We start from the raw sequence: 25,110 nt of genomic DNA, 5'->3' as shown, positions 1-25,110 counted from the left end.
ATGCCAAAATGGCTGAAGGTGTCAGACCAACTGCAACAATGAGCAATTAAAGACATTTAGAGAGGATTTTAGGCGAAATGGCTGAAAAATCATATAAAAAGTAATTCAGAATATGATTTAATGGATTATCACTTTCGACCAATAGGTGGAGCAGTTACAAAACTGATGTGATGTGGTCAGAGTGAAGTGACAATGACATATACAAAGTTTGGTGTCAATATTTCAAGGGATTTCAGAGATAAAGCCTGAATAGTGCTTTTGGCATCATGCCTCAACTTTGCTGCTGCGCTATACGAAAACGGTTCCGTCTATCGACACGAAATCCATAACTTTTAGTCGGCACAGTCTGGAGATGATACGATTCGATTTTGGTGAAAATCGGACAAACGGTCTAGGAGGAGTTCGAAAAAGTAGGTTTTGACTGAAAATCAAGATGGCGGACAGGAAGTTTGGCCAAATAAGGAAAACTTGGTATCTATGTTCTCGGCGTGAGCCAGGGAATCTATTAAGACCAGTGGCATTTCAATAGCCAGATGTATTCAAAAGTTATTAGCCTTTTTGGAAATTTTGTTATAACTTTTGACCACTAGGTGGCACTGTCTCGAAATATTTTGGGTACCTTCAGGGGATGGTGTTCATGGCACATTCTGAGTTTCGTAATATTAAACCAATGCATTTGTTTAGTATAGCATTTTATTTCACAAAACTGTATTGAAGTCAATGGGAATTTCATGTTTTGTTGTGTTATAGCGCCACCAAGAGGCTCAGTCACACCATTTTTTTTATGTGTCCTCAGAGTGAGCCCATACATATGTGTGTCGATTTTGGTGAAAATATCTCAATTCTCTTCAGAGTTATAGACATTTATATGAAAAAACACGAAAAAAATGACTGACACATGACTTTGATTGGAATTTACTACCCCTAAACAGCAATATTTTCGCATTTGGGCATTGTCGTATAGCTATCGACCTATGTTTCCAAACTTCTGACGGTGGTTTCGTCTCGATCGGACTAGCGGTTTCGAAGATATAGCCAAATGTTTTTTAAGCGCTAAATCACAACGCTACACAAACCGTAAGGCGAAACCTAGCATGTTTGGTATCGTGGGACTTGGCAACGATTCAGGAGTCTAATGAGATGAGTCTCGTGAAAATAAGTCGACCACACCCAAAGTTATAAGCATTTGGAAGCATTTGGGGAAAAAAATTCACCACTAGGTGGCACTGTTTCGAAACTTCTCAGGCTCCTTCAGGGCATCGTGCTGATGATCCATTCCGAGTTTTGTAACGATACGTTCACGCGTTCATAAAATACAGCATTTTAGCACATAATTCAAAATGGCCGACAGCCAAAATGGCTGATCTGGGAAAATTGGATATCAGTCGACTCGGCATGTTGCCCTGAATCTAACGAGACTGATTTTATGATTTTTGGACAAACCATTCAGAAGTTATAAGCAAAAACATCCATTTGTCATATCTCCGGACCAGTAGGTGGCACTGCGCCGAAATGCAGCATGTAGCCTCAGGTCATGCTTGTGATGACATGTACCAAGATTGGTCTGAATCTGATAAAGCGTTGCGGAGATACAGCCTTATGTCTGTTTTCGCAAGCGCTACGTAAAATTTCTTCGTGGGTTTATCGAAAACGGTTAAGAGAATCAACTTGAATTCCATAACTTTTTGTCGGCATGGTCTGGAGATGATCTGGTTCAAATTTCGTGAAAATCGGAGTAACGGCCTAGGAGGAGTTCGAAAAAGTAGGTTTTTCGGAAAATTCAAAATGGCGGAAAAATTTTCATGACGGAAAATGACGTCATAGGGTGCAATCGAATCGGCTTGAGCTAAGGAATCAGAGAAAAAAATAATTTTGTTTCTAGCCCATGTGGTTCAAAAGTTATTAGCATAAACATGAGTGCAACTTTGGACAGTTGGTGGCGCTAGAGGTAATGACTTGGAGACTCCAAATTTGCTATGCTGATAGGTCAGACCCTCCTCTATCAGTGTGCCAAATTTCATAACTTTCCCGCAAGCGGTTCTATGGGCTGCCATAGACTCCCAGTCGGAAAAATGAAGAATAATAATAATAAGAACGGGAACAGATACAATAGGTGCCTACGCACCTTCGGTGCTTGGCCCCTAATAATAAGAACGGGAACAGATACAATAGGTGCCTCCGCACCTTCGGTGCTTGGCCCCTAAATATAGCTGCAAGCAGCAATTACCGGGGCCAAGCAGAATAAGACAAGACATTTCGACATGTCTGAAAGTGTCAGACCAACTGCAACAATGAGCAATTAAAGACATTTAAAGAGGATTTTAGGCAAAATGCCTGAAAAATCATAGACACAAGAATTAAAAATGTGATTTAATGGATTATCACTTTCGACCAATAGGTGGCGCAGTTAACAAAACTGATGTAATGTGGTCAGAGTGAAGTGACAATGACACATACAAAGTTTGGTGTCAATATGTCAAGGCATTGCAGAGATAAAGCCTGAATAAAGCTTTTAGCATCATGCCTCAAATTTGCTGCTGCGCTATACGAAAACGGTTTCGTCAATTGACATGAAATCCATAACTTTTAGTCGGCACAGTCTGGAGATGATACGATTCGATTTTGGTGAAAATCGGACAAACGGTGTGGGAGGAGTTCGAAAAAGTAGATGTTGAATGAAAATAGCATTTTATCTCACAAAACTGTATTGAAGTCAATGGGAATTTCATGTTTTGTTCTATTATAGCGCCACCAAGAGGCTCAGTCCCACAATTTTTTTTACGTGTCCTCAGAGTGAGCCCATACATATGTGTGTCAGTTTTGGTGAAAATATCTCAATTTGCTTTAGAGTTATAGACATTTATATGAAAAAACAGGTAAAAAATGACTGACACATGACTTTGATTGAATATTACTACCCCTAAACATCAATATTTTCGCATTTGGGCATTGGCGTATAGCTATCGACCTATGTTTTCAAACTTCTGACGGTGGTTTCGTCTCGATCGGACAAACGGTTTCGAAGATATAGCCTACTGTTTTTTAAGCGCTAAATCACAACGCTACACAAACTGTAAGGCAAAACCTAGCATGTTTGGTATCGTTGGACTCGGCAACGATTCAGGAGTCCAATGAGATGAGTTTCGTGAAAATAAGTCTATCACACCCAAAGTTATAAGCATTTGAAAAAAAAAATTCACCACTAGGTGGCGCTGTTTCGAAACTTCTCACACTCCTTCAGGACATCGTGTTGATGACCCATACCAAGTTTCGTAACAATCCGTTCATGCGTTCTTAAAATACAGCATTTTAGCACAAAATTCAAAATGGCCGACAGTCAAAATGGCCGATATGGCAAAATTGGATATCAGTCGACTCAGCATGTCGCCCTGAATCTATCAAGACCAATTTTATGATTTTTGGACAAACTCTTCAGAAGTTATAAGCAAAAATAGCCATTTTTCATATCTCCGGACCAGTAGATGGCGCTGCGCCGAAACGCAGCATGTAGCCTCAGGTCATGCTTGTGAGTACATGTACAAAGTTTGGTCTGAATACGATAAACCGTTGCGGAGATACAGCCTTACGACTGTTTTTGCTAGCGCTACGTAAAATGTATTCGTGCGTTTATCGAAAACGGTTTGACGAATCAATTTGAATTCCATAACTTTTGGTCAGCACTGCCTGAAGATGATCTGGTTCAATTTTCGTGCAAATCGGACAAACCGTCTAGGACGAGTTTGAAAAAGTAGCTTTTTCAGAAAATTCAAAATGGCGGCCATATTTATATGACGGAAAATGACGTCATAGGGTGCAATCGAATCGGCATGATCTCAGGAACTAGAGGAAAAAATAATTTTGTTGATTGGCCTTACGGTTCAAAAGTTATTAGCAAAATAATAGTGAAACTTTGGACAGATGGTGGCGCTAGAGGGAATGACTTAGACACACCAAAATCAGTGTATTTAATGTTGGGACTGTCCTCTATCAGAATGTCAAACCATTACAACTTTCCCGCGATCGGTTCTATGGGCTGCCATAGACTCCCAGTCGGAAGAAGGAAGAATAATAATAAATATAGCTGCAAGCAGCCATTACCGGGGCCAAGCACAATCAGATGACAAGACATGCCAACATTGCTGAAAGTGTCAGACCAACTGCGACAATGAGCAATTAAAGACATTTAAAAAGGATTATAGGTAAAATGCCTGAAAAATCAGAGAAACAGTAAATAAAAATATGATTTAATGGATTATCACTTTTGACCAATAGGTGGCGCAGTTACAAAACTGATGTGATGTGGTCAGAGTGAAGTTACAATGACACACACAAAGTTTGGTGTCAATATGTCAAGGCATTGCAGAGATAAAGCCTTAATTTGTGCTATTAGCATCATGCCTCAACTTTGTTGCTGCGCTATACGAAAACGGTTTCGTCTATCGACACGAAATCCATAACTTTTAGTCGGCACGGTCTGGAAATGATACGATTCGATTTTGGTGAAAAACGGACAAACGGTCTAGGAGGAGTTTGAAAAAGTAGGTTTTGAATGAAAATCAAGATGGCGGACCAGAAGTTTGACCAAATAAGGAAAAATTGGTATCTATGTTCTCGGCTTGACCCAAGGAATCTATTAAGACCAGTGGCATTTACATAGGCCGATGTATTCAAAAGTTATTAGCAGTTTTGGAAATGTTGTTATAACTTTTGACCACTAGGTGGCGCTGTCTCTAAATATTTTGGGTACCTTCAGGGGATGGTGCTGATGGCACATTCTGAGTTTCGTAATATTACACCAATGCATTTGTTAAGTATAGCATTTTATTTCACAAAACTGCATTGAAGTCAATGGGAATTTCATATTTTGTTCAATTATAGCGCCACCAAGAGGCTCAGTCCCACAATTTTTTTTACGTGTCCTCAGAGTGAGACCATACATATGTGTGTCAATTTTGGTGAAAATATCTCAATTCGCTTCGGAGTTATAGACATTTATATGAAAAAACACGAAAAAAATGACTGACACATGACTTTGATTGGAAATTAGTACCCCTAAACATCAATATTTTCGCATTTGGGCATTGGTGTGTGGCTATCGACCTATGTTTCCAAACTTCTGACGGTGGTTTCGTCTCGATCGGACTAGCGGTTTCAAAGATATAGCCAAATGTTTTTTAAGCGCTAAATCACAACGCTACACAAACCGTAAGGCGAAACCTAGCATGTTTGGTATCGTAGGACTCGGCAACGATTCAGGAGTCTAAAAAGATGAGTTTCGTGAAAATAAGTCGACCACACCCATAGTTATAAGCATTTGGAAAAAAAAATTCACCACTAGGTGGCGCTGTTTCGAAACTTCTCAGGCTCATTCAGGGCATCGTGCTGATGACCCATGCCAAGTTTCGTAACAATCCGTTCATGCATTCCTAAAATACAGCATTTTAGCACATAATTCAAAATGGCCGACAGTCAAAATGGCCGATATGGCAAAATTGGATATCAGTCGACTCGGCATGTTGCCCTGAATCTATCAAGACCAATTTTATGATTTTTGGACAAACTGTTCAGAAGTTATAAGCAAAAATAGCCATTTTTCATATCTCCGGACCAGTAGGTGGCGCTGCGCCGAAACGCAGCATGTAGCCTCAGGTCATGCTTGTGATGACATGTACCAAGTTTGGTCTGAATACGATAAACCGTTGCGGAGATATAGCCTTACGACTGTTTTTGCTAGCGCTACGTAAAATGTATTCGTGCGTTTATCGAAAACGGTTTGACGAATCAATTTGAATTCCATAACTTTTGGTCAGCACTGCCTGAAGATGATCTGGTTCAATTTTCGTGCAAATCGGACAAACCGTCTAGGACGAGTTCGAAAAAGTAGCTTTTTCAGAAAATTCAAAATGGCGGCCATATTTATATGACGGAAAATGACGTCATAGGGTGCAATCGAATCGGCATGATCTCAGGAATCAGAGGAAATAAGAATTTTGTTGATTGGCCTTACGGTTCAAAAGTTATTAGCAAAATAAAAGTGAAACTTTGGACAGGTGGTGGCGCTAGAGGGAATGACTTAGAAACACAAAAATTGGTGTATTTAATGTTGGGACTGTCCTCTATCAGAATGTCAAACCAAAACAACTTTCCCGCAATCGGTTCTATGGGCTGCCATAGACTCCCATGGCGGAAGAAGAAGAAGAAGAAGAAGAAGAATAATAAGAACGGGAACAGATACAATAGGTGCCTCCGCACCTTCGGTGCTTGGCCCCTAATAATAAGAACGGGAACGAAAACAATAGGTGCCTCCGCACCTTCGGTGCTTGGCCCCTAAATATAGCTGCAAGCAGCAATTACCGGGGCCAAGCAGAATAAGACGACAAGACATGCCAACATGTCTGAAAGTGTCAGACCAACTGCTACAATGAGCAATTAAAGACATTTAAAGAGGATTTTAGACGAAATGGCTGAAAAATCATAGAAACAGTAATTAAAAATATGATTTAATTGATTATCACTTTTGACAAATAGGTGGCACAGTTACAAAACTGATATGATGTGGTCAGAGTGAGGAGACAATGACACATACAAAGTTTGGTGTCAATATGTCAAGGCATTGCAGAGATAAAGCCTGAATAGTGCTTTTATCATCATGCCTCAAATTTGCTGCTGCGCTATACGAAAACGGTTTTGTCAATCGACACGAAATCCATAACTTTTAGTCGGCACGGTCTGGAGATGATACGATTCGATTTTGGTGAAAATCGGACAAACGGTCTAGGAGGAGTTCGAAAAAGTAGGTTTTGAATGAAAATCAAGATGGCGTACAGGAAGTTAGGCCAAATAAGGTAAACTTGGTATCTATGTTCTCAGCTTGACCCAAGGAATCTACTAAGATGAGTTGCATTACAATAGGCCAATTTATTCAAAAGTTATTAGTAGTTTTGGAAATTTTGTTATAACTTTTGACCACTAGGTGGCACTGTTTCTAAATATGTTGGGTACCTTCAGGGGATGGTGCAGATGGCACATTCTGAGTTTTGTAATATTACACCAATGCATTTGTTTAGTATAGCATTTTATTTCACAAAACTGTATTGAAGTCAATGGGAATTTCATGTTTTGTTCTATTATAGCGCCACCAAGAGGCTCAGTCCAACCATTTTTTTTATATGTCCTCAGAGTGAGCCCATACATATGTGTGTCGATTTTGGTGAAAATATCTCAATTCGCTTCGGAGTTATAGACATTTATATGAAAAAACACGTAAAAAATGACTGACACATGACTTTGATTGGAATTTACTACCCCTAAACATCAATATTTTCGCATTTGGGCATTGGTGTATAGCTATCGACCTATGTTTCCAAACTTCTGACGGTGGTTTCGTCTCGATCGGACAAACGGTTTCGAAGATATAGCCAAATTTTTTTTAAGCGCTAAATCACAACGCTACACAAACTGTAAGGCGAAACCTAGCATGTTTGGTATCGTAGGACTCGGCAAGGTTTCAGGAGTCTAATTAGATGAGTCTCATGAAAATAAGTCGACCGCACCCAAAGTTATAAGCATTTGAAAAAAAAAATCACCACTAGGTGGCGCTGTTTCGAAACTTCTCACGCTCGTTCAGGACATCGTGCTGATGACCCATACCAAGTTTCGTAACAATCCGTTCATGCTTTCTTAAAATACAGCATTTTAGCACAAAATTCAAAATGGCCGACAGTCAAAATGGCCGATATGGTAAAATTGGATATCAGTCGACTCGGCATGTTGCCCTGAATCTAACGAGACTAATGTTATGATTTTTGGACAAACTGTTCAGAAGTTATAAGCAAAAATATCCGTTTTTCATATCTCCGGACCAGTAGGTGGCGCTGCGCCGAAACGCAGCACGTAGCCTCAGGTCATGCTTGTGATGACATGTACCAAGTTTGGTCTGAATACAATAAACCGTTGCGGAGATACAGCCTTACGAATGTTTTTGCAGGCGCTACGTAAAATTTGTTCGAACGTTTATCGAAAACGGTTTGACGAATCAATTTGAATTCCATAACTTTTGGTCAGCACTGCCTGAAGATGATCTGGTTCAATTTTCGTGCAAATCAGACAAACCGTCTAGGACGAGTTCGAAAAAGTAGCGTTTTAGATAAATTCAAAATGGCGGCCATATTTTAATGACGGAAAATGACGTCATAGGATGCAATCGAATCGGCTTGAGCTCAGGAATCAGAGGAAAAAATAATTTTGCTGATTTGCCTTACGGTTCAAAAGTTATTAAAAAAATAATAGTGAAACTTTGGACAGGTGGTGGCGCTAGAGGGAATGACTTAGAAACACCAAAATTGGTGTATTTAATGTTGGGACTGTCCTCTATCAGAATGTCAAACCAAAACAACTTTCCCGCAATCGGTTCTATGGGCTGCCATAGACTCCCAGTCGGAAGAAACGGAAGAATAAATATAGCTGCAAGCAGCAATTACCGGGGCCAAGCAGAATAAGACGACAAGACGTGTCAGACCAACTGCAACAATGAGCAATTAAAGCTGCAAGCAGCATTTATCGGGGTTCAAGCAGTTAAGGCCTTTAACCCTTAAAGACCGATACGGCCGCCCGCGGCATAAAATAACTATCGTTCTAAAATGTTTAATAACTTTTGAGTCGCTAATCCAATCTGTATGCTTTAAAATGCACCGTAAAGATGAGATTCACAGCTTTCCCGTGTTATCACGGTTGTCTTTATTGGTCATTCATAGGCTGCGTAGTGCCGGTGATCGCGTCATCAAAATCTGCAGCAGTGATTCGTCAAGGAAACACATGTGGTTTCTTTCTCTGAGCCAAACAGGAACGATTGTTGATGCTTAGTCCCACCCCCATGCCCAGATTCGTCCAAACGGTCATCAACTCAACCAACAAACATAGTGATTGGTGATTTTAACAACCAATCACGTTTCTTTATACATTTTTAACAAACGCAATGCATTGAAAACTACGCATGAAAACTAACGGATGCAAAGTTTTTGACCATAGCGCAAAACACGAAAGAGCGCAAAACATGAAAGAGCATAAAACACGAAAGAGCATGAGTATGTAAAAAAAAAAACAGCAGTACAAATCGGAGGATGTGTTAGAATTGATTTTTTTAAACGAGTCGTTAGACCTGGTGGAACCTTCCGATTCAGAAGATTGTTTGAATCATTTGCACTGTTTATTTATCTATTTGTATTTAGTTTGTGAAGATTATTTGCACTATTTGTTCATTAGCATTCAGTATATTACCCTCAATGAACCATTTCTTCATTTGCACTGTTTATTTATTTTTGTATTTAGTTTGTGAAGATTATTTGAACCATTTGTTCATTTACACTCTGTATATTGTATTGTTAGTATTTATATTGCACAGTTGTCACTACTTGTTATATTGTTTGCATTTGTTGTTCATGTTCAAATTATAATATAATTTTCTGAAGAAAAATGTTTGCTTCAGTGTTCTGTTGTAATATAACAACTTTTCTATTTACTTTACCTCCTGAACTTATTTGGACACATCTACATTGTCAGTAAATGTAATACACCTGTTTTTACTCAAAAACGCCTAGAATAATATTATAATAAATGGCTATAACTTGCTGAGGGATTGTTACATGTAGACAAAATTTCATCTGGAAGTCTAAAACAACCAAGTCTAACTTTCTAAAAGAAAAAAACAAAACTTCAGGAAGTTCTGTTTGAGTTCACACTGAAAACACCACATTTTTTGCTGCCGTTTTTCTTAAAATCCTGTTAATTTCATAAATTCTCTGACAAAAGAAATGTAAAACTGGGACTTTAAATGAGCTAGCTGGAAACTTTAGGTTCTCCTGTTTAAAATGATATATGGCACTTGATGCTTGCTGCAAGAATGGGTTAGAAAAACAAAGAAAAGTACAGGTGAGTCAGGCGCCCCAAAAATGTTCTAGGTCTTTAAGGGTTAAGGCCTTTAAGCACACAAGCATCAAAAGACATTAAGTTTTATTTAGCAAGCATTTAACAACTGCCATCATAGATGAAAAAGTCAATTAACAGCCAATACAGGCAGTTTACCATAGGAAATATATGGTTTTAAAGTGTTTTTACAGTTATAGCACCTTTTGCCTAGTCTTCTTATAGTCTTGCCTGATCTCCACCACTGTTATTAGTAGTACTCAAAGTGTGCCCATATATATGTGTCAGATTTGTTGTAAATATTTAATTTTGATAAGGAGTTTAGACAATTATATCCAGTGGCGTAACGAGCCAACACCGGGCCCTTAAGTAGGATTATCAAGGCGGGCCCCTTGATGACGCAATTGATGACATTGATGACGCAATGTCCGCGAGTAGGCTACCATGAATAGGGCAGGATATGATCATACACAGCATATAAGAGATGAGATGACTAACAAAATCAGGAGTAGCCTACGCTCACCAAAAACAAAACAAAAAAACAATGGGGACAGCGCACTATAAAACATTGTTAGGCTTAAGTCCAAATACATGAAAAAGATGCTCTCTTACATTATAGCGGGATTTTCCGGGCTTTCCTATGTGCAACTAGCCTGGGTTTCCCCATGCTGCCTTGAGCGCAGCGCGATTTTATTCACGCTGCTAGGCAGCCTGGATACCATGGACCAGATTTTCGCCTCAGCTAGGGAACCAATCACAGAACGGGGAGGGAGCAGCAAGACGATGACGACATAACCGCACGCGCGATCTGCTTGCAGTCGTCGAGATGGATGCTGTGGAGTTGAAGAAAATAATAGCTAGTGGAGATTGTAAAGTTGTCGACAATACGTCATCAAAAATCAAGTCCAGTGTGTGGGAGAAATTTGGAGTTATATGAAGAAAATATTGTGAAAGGCTTTGCTGCAAACATTTTCGTGTTGGATAGCCGCAAATGTGGAACTTCATCCCTGAGGAAGCACGCAGAAACTGTGGTAACAAAGCAGTTCAATCGAACGGTATTTTTCATATTTAACACTGTTAAGTATGTGTGGTGTGCAGGGCGTGTTTGAGCCCAAAATGGTCAGATGTAGGCTAGACGAAATTGCGTGGCATATAGTGTTGTATCCGCGTCTGTTCGATTGGTAAAATGTTATAAGGCTACTCAGTTTTGTGGTAACGTTAGCCATGTTCTTCATGTATCGGCCTTTTGACAGCTTCGGCTGAAGTTGTCCTTGTGTTAATTGTCGTGTAATAACTTCTGTATGACCTGGCAATAAACATTTTTGTAAGTGTGTCTATAATGTGATAGTCTAAACTGATTTTATTTCGGGTGCGGGTCGGGTGTCGGTTCTATTTTAAGCGGGTCGGGTGCAAATTTTAATTAGAGCTGCTGTTGGGAAATGGGTCGGGTGCTGTTTTAAGCACTGCGGTTACGGGCGGGTGCGGATTTACAAAATCGGACCCGTGCAGGACTCTGGTGTACACATAAATCTCTGACCCATCGTCGTCTTCTTCGTTGAATATCTGTCGCTCTACATACATCATCTGGTATAATTGAAACGATTGGCTATGAGCTACGTACAGGCGCATTTGATAAACATTTGTAGCGCCCAATAAACGGCTCTGGGCATTCGTAAACCACGCCTCAAATACGAGAAAATGAACATGTGGTTCCCAGACCACGTCTCAAAGAGAAAGAGGTCTGACGTTAGCCAGGCTAATGTGCAACTGCAAAGTTGTCGATTAGATCAGGATTGTGCGCACAGGCATTCTCAATTGACCCTTCGCAGGGAGTTTGATTGACAGGCGATCTGACTAATCATAATCCGCCATTTTGTCCAACAAAGCAGTCAGGAGAGTTAGTAGATTAACATAGGAGGATTTAAATTTGAAAAACAAAGTGTACTGACGTCTTAGCACTTTAAAACAACATTCCTTTTATGTTCATTCATGTTTATTTTAATGCTATAAATTAACTAGAAGGAAGAGATGATCGGTTCACAAGCAGCTTTAACTGAGCCTCGAGTCTACAGTGATCTGTCAGACACATTAAAGAGTCACAAAACGGTATTTATTGTTTAAATGTCTCTAAAAAATGACTACATTTGAAAGGTGAGACTTGTTTCATATCAAAAGTACTTGTCTGTCAGCGCACAGTCTTTTTTCTGATCCGCAATGTATTTTTCACTGCGTGAGAACTTGGTGTGGTGTAAGAGTGGCGTTGCTTGTCAGACATAGCAACAGTAACTAAAGTGGGCGGGTCTTTGCGACCGGTCATTGACAGTATGGACGGGGATTCGCCAGTCCCAATTCAAAACAAATTTCATCACAATCCATCATTGTTCGTTTCAAACATGTGAGAGCATCAAAATGATCCATGGGTGAAATTGATTGGATTTAATTAATTTTTTTGTCAGTTCCTATCATAATTTTAACATTTTGGCGTTATTGTTTAGCTATTTACCTATGTTTTCAAATTTCCTTTGTTTTTTTGTTGTTGTCTAGATCAGACTAACGGCTTTGAAGATAACCACAATTTTTTTAAAGCTCTAAATGACACTTACAAAAACCATAAGGCGAAACCTGGCATGTTTGGTATTGTTGGACTCGGCAAGGATTCTTAGGAGGTCACTCCTGTGAAAAAAACACGGGCTTCCTTGAAACTTCTAAGGCTCCTTCAAGGCTTTGTGCCAATGACGTATACGTATACGAGTTTTTTGAGATACACCAATGTTCTCATAGACTATCATGGCACCTTGGACAAAGACACTGTGTGCCTTTTTTCACTGTTATAGCACCACCAAGTGGCCAATTGTCATGATTTTTTTCATGTCAACTCAGATTGAGCTTATGAACATGTGTCCCAAGTTTAGTGAAAATATCTCATTCCGTTCACAAATTATAACCATTTTACAGCGCCACCAAGTGGCCAATTGTCATGGTTTTTTTTCACGTGACCTCAGAATGAGCTCATGAACATGTGTCCCAAGTTTTGCGAAAATATCTCTTTCCGTTCACAAGTTATAACCGTTTAATAGTGCCACCTAGTGGCCAATTGTTACGATTTTTTTCAAGTGATCTCAGATTGAGCTCAGGAAGACGTGTCCCAAGTTTAGCAAAAAAATCTCTTTCCGTTCACAATTTATAACCGTTTTAGTAAAAGTGGCCCTGGTGCCATCAAAGATTTTGGTTCCCCTTATCAACCGTTAATTGAAATTTTGAATTTTTTGGATGATTATTGATTGTCAGACTCCAGAGAATATTCTTGCAGTGGTTTGGTTCCGATCGGGCGAAAAACCAAGGAGAAGTTCGCAAAAATAGGTTTTTCAAAAAAATGCAATTTACTCGAAATTGGCGCCGAAGGGCGAGCAAATCGGAGATAGCCATTTTGTCCGCTTTGAGCCAAGGATTCCAACGATATAAGACACTTGATCCTGGGACAAACGGTCTAAGAGTTATGAGCAATTTTGAACTTTTGGTTGCTGTAGCGCCACCTATGGGCCATTCGGGGTCATACTCTGATAGGTTGTCCCCAAATTGAGGCCTACCATCTGGCCAGGTTTCACGTCTCTAGGCCTTACGGTTTGGCCTGCACGATGCGTTTTACGAATCCTTACAATTACAATAGGGTTTCAGCATTTCATGCTTGAACCCCTAACAAGAATGAAGGCTTTTTGCCAGTTATAGCGCCACCTATGGTCCGATCTCCATGAAACTCTGCATGCTTCCTCACCATGTTCTGACACATATGCTCATCAATTTTGGTGAAGTTTTCATTTGGGATTTATAGGCTTTTTAGTGTATTTTGCCACGCCCCTTTTCTAAATGACCCTGTTACAGCCACCCAAATGCAAAAGTTCAACTTTTTTTCGATAATTATTGATCTAGAGAGTCCAGAGAAATGTCCTAGACTGGTTTGGTTCCGATCTGGCGAAAAACCTAGGACTAGTTCGCAAAAGTAGGTTTCAGACAAAATTCGACATAGCAGAAATTTTTTCTGGCCTAAATTGAAATTGGAGATAGCCATTTTGTCCGCCTTGAACCAGGGATCACAGTGGTGTAAGACACTTGAGTCTAGGACAAATGCTCTGGGAGTTATGGGCGATTTAGTACTTTTGCACTAAATCTGTAGCTGTAGCACAACGTAAAATTTGTTTGCGCGGTATTCGAGAACGGTTTGACGAATCCACACGAATTCCATAACTTTTTGTCGGTACAGTGTGGAGATGATACGATTCGATTTTGGTGAAAATCGTACAAACGGTCTAGGAGGAGTTCGAAAAAGTAGGTTTTGACTGAAAATCAAGATGGCGGACAGGAAGTTCGGCCAAATATGGCAAACTTGGTATCTATGTTCTCAGCGTGACCCAGGGAATCTATTAAGACCAGTGGCATTTCAATAGGCAGATTTATTCAAAGGTTATTAGCCTTTTTGGAAATGTTGTTATAACTTTTGACCACAAGGTGGCGCTGTTTCGAAACTTCTCACGCTCCTTCAGGGCATCGTGCTGATGAGCCATACCATGTTTCGTAACAATCCATTCATGCGTTCTTAAAATACAGCATTTTAGCACAAAATTCAAAATGCCCGACAGCCAAATTGGCCGATATGGTAAAATTGGATATCAGTCGACTCAGCATGTTGGCCTGAATCTAACGAGGCCAATTTGATGATTTTTGGGCAAACTATTCAGAAGTTATAAGCAAAAATAGCCATTTTTCATATCTCCGGACCAGTAGGTGGCGCTGCGCCGAAACGCAGCATGTAGCCTCAGGTCATGCTTGTGATGACATGTGCCAAGTTTGGTCTGAATCCAATAAAGCGTTGCGGAGATACAGCCTTACGTCTGTTTTCGCAAGCGCTACGTAAAATTTGTTTGTGGGTTTTTTCGAAAATCGCTAAGCGAATCAACTTGAATTCCATAACTTTTTGTCGGCATGGTCTGTAGATGATCTGGTTCAATTTTCGTGAAAATCGGAGCAACGGCCTAGGAGGAGTTCGAAAAAGTAGATTTTTTGAAAAATTCAAAATGGCGGACAAATTTCCATGACGGAAAATGACGTCATAGGGTGCAATCGAATCGTCTTGAGCTAGGGAATCAGAAGAAGTGGGAATTTTGTTTCTAGCCCTTGTGGTTCAAAAGTTATTAGCATAAACATGAGTGCAAATTTGGACAGCTGGTGGCGCTAGAGGCAATGAGTTGGAGACTCCAAATTTGCTATGGTGACTGTTCAGTCTGTCCTCTATCAGTGTGCCAAATTTCAAAACTTTCCCGCAAGCGGTTCTATGGGCTGCCATAGACTCCCAGAGCGGAAGAAGAAGAAGAATTATTTTTGGTACGCCAACAGATACAATAGGTGCCTACGCACATTCTGTGCTTGGCCCCTAATAATAAGGGAACCTTTTTGCCATTTATAGCGCCACCTATGGTCCGATCTGCATGAAACTCGGCACGCTTGTTCACCATGTCATGACACATATGCTCAGCGATTTTCGTGATGTTCTGAGTTTTCATTTGGGATTTATAGGCTTTTTAGTGTATTTTGCCATGCCCCTTTTCTAAATGACCCTGTTACAGCCACCCAAATGCAAAAGTTCAACTTTTTTTTCGATAATTATTGATCTAGAGAGTCCAGGGAATTGTCCTAGACTGGTTTGGTTCCAATCGGGCGAAAAACCAGGGACTGGTTCGCAAAAGTAGGTTTTGGACAAAATTCGACATAGCAGAAAATTCCCCCTGCCTAAATCAAAATCGGAGATAGCCATTTTGTCCGCCTTGAGCCAAGGATTCCAACGATATAAGACACTTGATCCTGGGACAAACGGTCTAAGAGTTATGAGCAATTTTGAACTTTTGGTTGCTGTAGCGCCACCTATGGGCCATTCGGGGTCATACTCTGATAGGTTGTCCCCAAATTGAGGCCTACCATCTGGCCAGGTTTCACGTCTCTAGGCCTTACGGTTTGGCCTGCACGATGCGTTTTACGAATCCTTACAATTACAATAGGGTTTCAGCATTTCATGCTTGAACCCCTAACAAGAATGAAGGCTTTTTGCCAGTTATAGCGCCACCTATGGTCCGATCTCCGAAACTCTGCATGCTTCCTCACCATGTTCTGACACATATGCTCATCAATTTTGGTGAAGTTCTGAGTTTTCATTTGGGATTTATAGGCTTTTTAGTGTATTTTGCCACGCCCCTTTTCTAAATGACCCTGTTACAGCCACCCAAATGCAAAAGTTCAACTTTTTTTCGATAATTATTGATCTAGAGAGTCCAGAGAAATGTCCTAGACTGGTTTGGTTCCGATCTGGCGAAAAACCTAGGACTAGTTCGCAAAAGTAGGTTTCGGACAAAATTCGACATAGCAGAAATTTTTTCTGGCCTAAATTGAAATTGGAGATAGCCATTTTGTCCGCCTTGAACCAGGGATCACAGTGGTGTAAGACACTTGAGTCTAGGACAAATGCTCTGGGAGTTATGGGCGATTTAGTACTTTTGCACTAAATCTGTAGCTGTAGCACAACGTAAAATTTGTTTGCGCGGTATTCGAGAACGGTTTGACGAATCCACACGAATTCCATAACTTTTTGTCGGTACAGTGTGGAGATGATACGATTCGATTTTGGTGAAAATCGTACAAACGGTCTAGGAGGAGTTCGAAAAAGTAGGTTTTGACTGAAAATCAAGATGGCGGACAGGAAGTTCGGCCAAATATGGCAAACTTGGTATCTATGTTCTCAGCGTGACCCAGGGAATCTATTAAGACCAGTGGCATTTCAATAGGCAGATTTATTCAAAGGTTATTAGCCTTTTTGGAAATGTTGTTATAACTTTTGACCACAAGGTGGCGCTGTTTCGAAACTTCTCACGCTCCTTCAGGGCATCGTGCTGATGAGCCATACCATGTTTCGTAACAATCCATTCATGCGTTCTTAAAATACAGCATTTTAGCACAAAATTCAAAATGCCCGACAGCCAAATTGGCCGATATGGTAAAATTGGATATCAGTCGACTCAGCATGTTGGCCTGAATCTAACGAGGCCAATTTGATGATTTTTGGGCAAACTATTCAGAAGTTATAAGCAAAAATAGCCATTTTTCATATCTCCGGACCAGTAGGTGGCGCTGCGCCGAAACGCAGCATGTAGCCTCAGGTCATGCTTGTGATGACATGTGCCAAGTTTGGTCTGAATCCAATAAAGCGTTGCGGAGATACAGCCTTACGTCTGTTTTCGCAAGCGCTACGTAAAATTTGTTTGTGGGTTTTTTCGAAAATCGCTAAGCGAATCAACTTGAATTCCATAACTTTTTGTCGGCATGGTCTGTAGATGATCTGGTTCAATTTTCGTGAAAATCGGAGCAACGGCCTAGGAGGAGTTCGAAAAAGTAGATTTTTTGAAAAATTCAAAATGGCGGACAAATTTCCATGACGGAAAATGACGTCATAGGGTGCAATCGAATCGTCTTGAGCTAGGGAATCAGAAGAAGTGGGAATTTTGTTTCTAGCCCTTGTGGTTCAAAAGTTATTAGCATAAACATGAGTGCAAATTTGGACAGCTGGTGGCGCTAGAGGCAATGAGTTGGAGACTCCAAATTTGCTATGGTGACTGTTCAGTCTGTCCTCTATCAGTGTGCCAAATTTCAAAACTTTCCCGCAAGCGGTTCTATGGGCTGCCATAGACTCCCAGAGCGGAAGAAGAAGAAGAATTATTTTTGGTACGCCAACAGATACAATAGGTGCCTACGCACATTCTGTGCTTGGCCCCTAATAATAAGGGAACCTTTTTGCCATTTATAGCGCCACCTATGGTCCGATCTGCATGAAACTCGGCACGCTTGTTCACCATGTCATGACACATATGCTCAGCGATTTTCGTGATGTTTTGAGTTTTCATTTGGGATTTATAGGCTTTTTAGTGTATTTTGCCACGCCCCTTTTCTAAATGACCCTGTTACAGCCACCCAAATGCAAAAGTTCAACTTTTTTTTCGATAATTATTGATCTAGAGAGTCCAGGGAATTGTCCTAGACTGGTTTGGTTCCAATCGGGCGAAAAACCAGGGACTGGTTCGCAAAAGTAGGTTTTGGACAAAATTCGACATAGCAGAAAATTCCCCCTGCCTAAATCAAAATCGGAGATAGCCATTTTGTCCGCCTTGAGCCAAGGATTCCAACGATATAAGACACTTGATCCTGGGACAAACGGTCTAAGAGTTATGAGCAATTTTGAACTTTTGGTTGCTGTAGCGCCACCTATGGGCCATTCGGGGTCATACTCTGATAGGTTGTCCCCAAATTGAGGCCTACCATCTGGCCAGGTTTCACGTCTCTAGGCCTTACGGTTTGGCCTGCACGATGCGTTTTACGAATCCTTACAATTACAATAGGGTTTCAGCATTTCATGCTTGAACCCCTAACAAGAATGAAGGCTTTTTGCCAGTTATAGCGCCACCTATGGTCCGATCTCCGAAACTCTGCATGCTTCCTCACCATGTTCTGACACATATGCTCATCAATTTTGGTGAAGTTCTGAGTTTTCATTTGGGATTTATAGGCTTTTTAGTGTATTTTGCCACGCCCCTTTTCTAAATGACCCTGTTACAGCCACCCAAATGCAAAAGTTCAACTTTTTTTCGATAATTATTGATCTAGAGAGTCCAGAGAAATGTCCTAGACTGGTTTGGTTCCGATCTGGCGAAAAACCTAGGACTAGTTCGCAAAAGTAGGTTTCGGACAAAATTCGACATAGCAGAAATTTTTTCTGGCCTAAATTGAAATTGGAGATAGCCATTTTGTCCGCCTTGAACCAGGGATCACAGTGGTGTAAGACACTTGAGTCTAGGACAAATGCTCTGGGAGTTATGGGCGATTTAGTACTTTTGCACTAAATCTGTAGCTGTAGCACAACGTAAAATTTGTTTGCGCGGTATTCGAGAACGGTTTGACGAATCCACACGAATTCCATAACTTTTTGTCGGTACAGTGTGGAGATGATACGATTCGATTTTGGTGAAAATCGTACAAACGGTCTAGGAGGAGTTCGAAAAAGTAGGTTTTGACTGAAAATCAAGATGGCGGACAGGAAGTTCGGCCAAATATGGCAAACTTGGTATCTATGTTCTCAGCGTGACCCAGGGAATCTATTAAGACCAGTGGCATTTCAATAGGCAGATTTATTCAAAGGTTATTAGCCTTTTTGGAAATGTTGTTATAACTTTTGACCACAAGGTGGCGCTGTTTCGAAACTTCTCACGCTCCTTCAGGGCATCGTGCTGATGAGCCATACCATGTTTCGTAACAATCCATTCATGCGTTCTTAAAATACAGCATTTTAGCACAAAATTCAAAATGCCCGACAGCCAAATTGGCCGATATGGTAAAATTGGATATCAGTCGACTCAGCATGTTGGCCTGAATCTAACGAGGCCAATTTGATGATTTTTGGGCAAACTATTCAGAAGTTATAAGCAAAAATAGCCATTTTTCATATCTCCGGACCAGTAGGTGGCGCTGCGCCGAAACGCAGCATGTAGCCTCAGGTCATGCTTGTGATGACATGTGCCAAGTTTGGTCTGAATCCAATAAAGCATTGCGGAGATACAGCCTTACGTCTGTTTTCGCAAGCGCTACGTAAAATTTGTTTGTGGGTTTTTTCGAAAATTGCTAAGCGAATCAACTTGAATTCCATAACTTTTTGTCGGCATGGTCTGTAGATGATCTGGTTCAATTTTCGTGAAAATCGGAGCAACGGCCTAGGAGGAGTTCGAAAAAGTAGATTTTTTGAAAAATTCAAAATGGCGGACAAATTTCCATGACGGAAAATGACGTCATAGGGTGCAATCGAATCGTCTTGAGCTAGGGAATCAGAAGAAGTGGGAATTTTGTTTCTAGCCCTTGTGGTTCAAAAGTTATTAGCATAAACATGAGTGCAAATTTGGACAGCTGGTGGCGCTAGAGGCAATGAGTTGGAGACTCCAAATTTGCTATGGTGACTGTTCAGTCTGTCCTCTATCAGTGTGCCAAATTTCAAAACTTTCCCGCAAGCGGTTCTATGGGCTGCCATAGACTCCCAGAGCGGAAGAAGAAGAAGAATTATTTTTGGTACGCCAACAGATACAATAGGTGCCTACCAGTGATGCGCGGGTCAATGTATAAACAACCCGCACCCGACCGACGTTTTCAACTAACCCGCCCGCAACTCGGACCGCAAAAAGAAAAGTAGAAAATACTGTACCCGACCCGCTTCCTGACCCGCATCTTTGGACAGAGCGCAGAGCGGCATTTTTAAAAGGACGGAGCGTCGCCCTATTTCCCGCTCCAATTTCGCTCCGCGCACACCCGATTCTGAAGCATGCTCAGTCAAGCCTGACTCAGTCTTACTGTTGATGACTGCAAGATGGATTCTATTTTAAGTCAAAACTCGGCTCAATAATGGAGTTCAAAAAGTAGGCTACTTCAAAAAGGAAAATAAGAAGTCACAGGTGTAGGCTACTATAATATAAAACTAACTATAATGTGGTAGAAGAAAACGAATGTGGAGACATCATTCCAGTCAGTAAAGATTCATTTTGGAATCTAAAAAGACACATCTCTCGTAAACATGCAGTGTGATGTGAACACGCTGGGAAGAAAGCAAAAGGTTAGCAAATTGAATATGGTAACCTGTAACAAAGTAAATTAAATATAGCGTAATATTCAAACAATTGATACAAGCCCATTTAAATTTTAATCCTGCGCGCTGCGCAAAAGTTCAGTTATAAGAATGTTGGCCTAATAGTTAGGCTAATTTAGCCTACTTTTAAAACGTTAATGTATATTTTTTCATATAAATAAATTATATATATTTATATAAATTTTATTTATATTATTAGGCCCATTTATTCGTTTTATTTTACAGCAGTTTGTGTGTACAATGGATACGCCCATTTAAATTTTAATCGTGCGCGTTGTGCAAAAGTTCACTTATCAAAATTCTGGCCTAATAGTAGGCTAAATTTACTTTTAAAATTTGTATGTAGGCTATATTTTTGTTTATATAATTGTTATTTATATTATTAGGCCCATTTATTCGTTTAATTTTACAGGACTTTGTGTACGTAGGCTATATTCCTTCTTACATAGGTCTAATTTGTATTTTGTATTTCTATTTGAAAAATGTTGTTGTTGCTCATTAGTTCTTTAGGAGGTAAGGCTGTGGTCTAAGCTAAAAGTTATATACATGTAGATTTATTTTTATTTTTTTCGTTTTTTGGAGCGAGCGGGGGGCGATTTGAGTGGAGCGCGGAGCAAACTGCGTTGAGCGCTGAGCAATGATGAGCGGAGCGGCCTGATGTAGCTTTGAGCGGGGGAGCGAACATTTCCGTGAGCGATGATGAGCGGAGATTCTCACCGCTCCACTCCGCTCATATGCTCTCTTGTATAAATTACAAAGGTTTAATTGGCATCTTTATTACAAACGACCCGACCGACCGCGACCCGAATATCATTAAAAATATTTTTGGATGACTCGTAACCGCGGGTAACCGCGGGTGACCGCAGGCACCCGCTCATTTCGGATCAACCCGCGCATCACTGGTGCCTACGCACATTCTGTGCTTGGCCCCTAATAATAAGGGAACCTTTTTGCCATTTATAGCGCCACCTATGGTCCGATCTGCATGAAACTCGGCACGCTTGTTCACCATGTCATGACACATATGCTCAGCGATTTTCGTGATGTTCTGAGTTTTCATTTGGGATTTATAGGCTTTTTAGTGTATTTTGCCACGCCCCTTTTCTAAATGACCCTGTTACAGCCACCCAAATGCAAAAGTTCAACTTTTTTTTCGATAATTATTGATCTAGAGAGTCCAGGGAATTGTCCTAGACTGGTTTGGTTCCAATCGGGCGAAAAACCAGGGACTAGTTCGCAAAAGTAGGTTTTGGACAAAATTCGACATAGCAGAAAATTCCCCCTGCCTAAATCAAAATCGGAGATAGCCATTTTGTCCGCCTTGAGCCAAGGATTCCAACGATATAAGACACTTGATCCTGGGACAAACGGTCTAAGAGTTATGAGCAATTTTGAACTTTTGGTTGCTGTAGCGCCACCTATGGGCCATTCGGGGTCATACTCTGATAGGTTGTCCCCAAATTGAGGCCTACCATCTGGCCAGGTTTCACGTCTCTAGGCCTTACGGTTTGGCCTGCACGATGCGTTTTACGAATCCTTACAATTACAATAGGGTTTCAGCATTTCATGCTTGAACCCCTAACAAGAATGAAGGCTTTTTGCCAGTTATAGCGCCACCTATGGTCCGATCTCCATGAAACTCTGCATGCTTCCTCACCATGTTCTGACACATATGCTCATCAATTTTGGTGAAGTTCTGAGTTTTCATTTGGGATTTATAGGCTTTTTAGTGTATTTTGCCACGCCCCTTTTCTAAATGACCCTGTTACAGCCACCCAAATGCAAAAGTTCAACTTTTTTTCGATAATTATTGACCTAGAGAGTCCAGAGAAATGTCCTAGACTGGTTTGGTTCCGATCTGGCGAAAAACCTAGGACTAGTTCGCAAAAGTAGGTTTCGGACAAAATTCGACATAGCAGAAATTTTTTCTGGCCTAAATTGAAATTGGAGATAGCCATTTTGTCCGCCTTGAACCAGGGATCACAGTGGTGTAAGACACTTGAGTCTAGGACAAATGCTCTGGGAGTTATGGGCGATTTAGTACTTTTGCACTAAATCTGTAGCTGTAGCACAACGTAAAATTTGTTTGCGCGGTATTCGAGAACGGTTTGACGAATCCACACGAATTCCATAACTTTTTGTCGGTACAGTGTGGAGATGATACGATTCGATTTTGGTGAAAATCGTACAAACGGTCTAGGAGGAGTTCGAAAAAGTAGGTTTTGACTGAAAATCAAGATGGCGGACAGGAAGTTCGGCCAAATATGGCAAACTTGGTATCTATGTTCTCAGCGTGACCCAGGGAATCTATTAAGACCAGTGGCATTTCAATAGGCAGATTTATTCAAAGGTTATTAGCCTTTTTGGAAATGTTGTTATAACTTTTGACCACAAGGTGGCGCTGTTTCGAAACTTCTCACGCTCCTTCAGGGCATCGTGCTGATGAGCCATACCATGTTTCGTAACAATCCATTCATGCGTTCTTAAAATACAGCATTTTAGCACAAAATTCAAAATGCCCGACAGCCAAATTGGCCGATATGGTAAAATTGGATATCAGTCGACTCAGCATGTTGGCCTGAATCTAACGAGGCCAATTTGATGATTTTTGGGCAAACTATTCAGAAGTTATAAGCAAAAATAGCCATTTTTCATATCTCCGGACCAGTAGGTGGCGCTGCGCCGAAACGCAGCATGTAGCCTCAGGTCATGCTTGTGATGACATGTGCCAAGTTTGGTCTGAATCCAATAAAGCGTTGCGGAGATACAGCCTTACGTCTGTTTTCGCAAGCGCTACGTAAAATTTGTTTGTGGGTTTTTTCGAAAATCGCTAAGCGAATCAACTTGAATTCCATAACTTTTTGTCGGCATGGTCTGTAGATGATCTGGTTCAATTTTCGTGAAAATCGGAGCAACGGCCTAGGAGGAGTTCGAAAAAGTAGATTTTTTGAAAAATTCAAAATGGCGGACAAATTTCCATGACGGAAAATGACGTCATAGGGTGCAATCGAATCGTCTTGAGCTAGGGAATCAGAAGAAGTGGGAATTTTGTTTCTAGCCCTTGTGGTTCAAAAGTTATTAGCATAAACATGAGTGCAAATTTGGACAGCTGGTGGCGCTAGAGGCAATGAGTTGGAGACTCCAAATTTGCTATGGTGACTGTTCAGTCTGTCCTCTATCAGTGTGCCAAATTTCAAAACTTTCCCGCAAGCGGTTCTATGGGCTGCCATAGACTCCCAGAGCGGAAGAAGAAGAAGAATTATTTTTGGTACGCCAACAGATACAATAGGTGCCTACGCACATTCTGTGCTTGGCCCCTAATAATAAGGGAACCTTTTTGCCATTTATAGCGCCACCTATGGTCCGATCTGCATGAAACTCGGCACGCTTGTTCACCATGTCATGACACATATGCTCAGCGATTTTCGTGATGTTTTGAGTTTTCATTTGGGATTTATAGGCTTTTTAGTGTATTTTGCCACGCCCCTTTTCTAAATGACCCTGTTACAGCCACCCAAATGCAAAAGTTCAACTTTTTTTTCGATAATTATTGATCTAGAGAGTCCAGGGAATTGTCCTAGACTGGTTTGGTTCCAATCGGGCGAAAAACCAGGGACTGGTTCGCAAAAGTAGGTTTTGGACAAAATTCGACATAGCAGAAAATTCCCCCTGCCTAAATCAAAATCGGAGATAGCCATTTTGTCCGCCTTGAGCCAAGGATTCCAACGATATAAGACACTTGATCCTGGGACAAACGGTCTAAGAGTTATGAGCAATTTTGAACTTTTGGTTGCTGTAGCGCCACCTATGGGCCATTCGGGGTCATACTCTGATAGGTTGTCCCCAAATTGAGGCCTACCATCTGGCCAGGTTTCACGTCTCTAGGCCTTACGGTTTGGCCTGCACGATGCGTTTTACGAATCCTTACAATTACAATAGGGTTTCAGCATTTCATGCTTGAACCCCTAACAAGAATGAAGGCTTTTTGCCAGTTATAGCGCCACCTATGGTCCGATCTCCGAAACTCTGCATGCTTCCTCACCATGTTCTGACACATATGCTCATCAATTTTGGTGAAGTTCTGAGTTTTCATTTGGGATTTATAGGCTTTTTAGTGTATTTTGCCACGCCCCTTTTCTAAATGACCCTGTTACAGCCACCCAAATGCAAAAGTTCAACTTTTTTTCGATAATTATTGATCTAGAGAGTCCAGAGAAATGTCCTAGACTGGTTTGGTTCCGATCTGGCGAAAAACCTAGGACTAGTTCGCAAAAGTAGGTTTCGGACAAAATTCGACATAGCAGAAATTTTTTCTGGCCTAAATTGAAATTGGAGATAGCCATTTTGTCCGCCTTGAACCAGGGATCACAGTGGTGTAAGACACTTGAGTCTAGGACAAATGCTCTGGGAGTTATGGGCGATTTAGTACTTTTGCACTAAATCTGTAGCTGTAGCACAACGTAAAATTTGTT

Source organism: Squalius cephalus (assembly GCF_949319135.1).
Source record: "Squalius cephalus genome assembly, chromosome: 6".
Classification (NCBI taxonomy): domain Eukaryota; kingdom Metazoa; phylum Chordata; class Actinopteri; order Cypriniformes; family Leuciscidae; genus Squalius; species Squalius cephalus.
Note: the sequence above shows the minus strand (reverse complement) of the source record.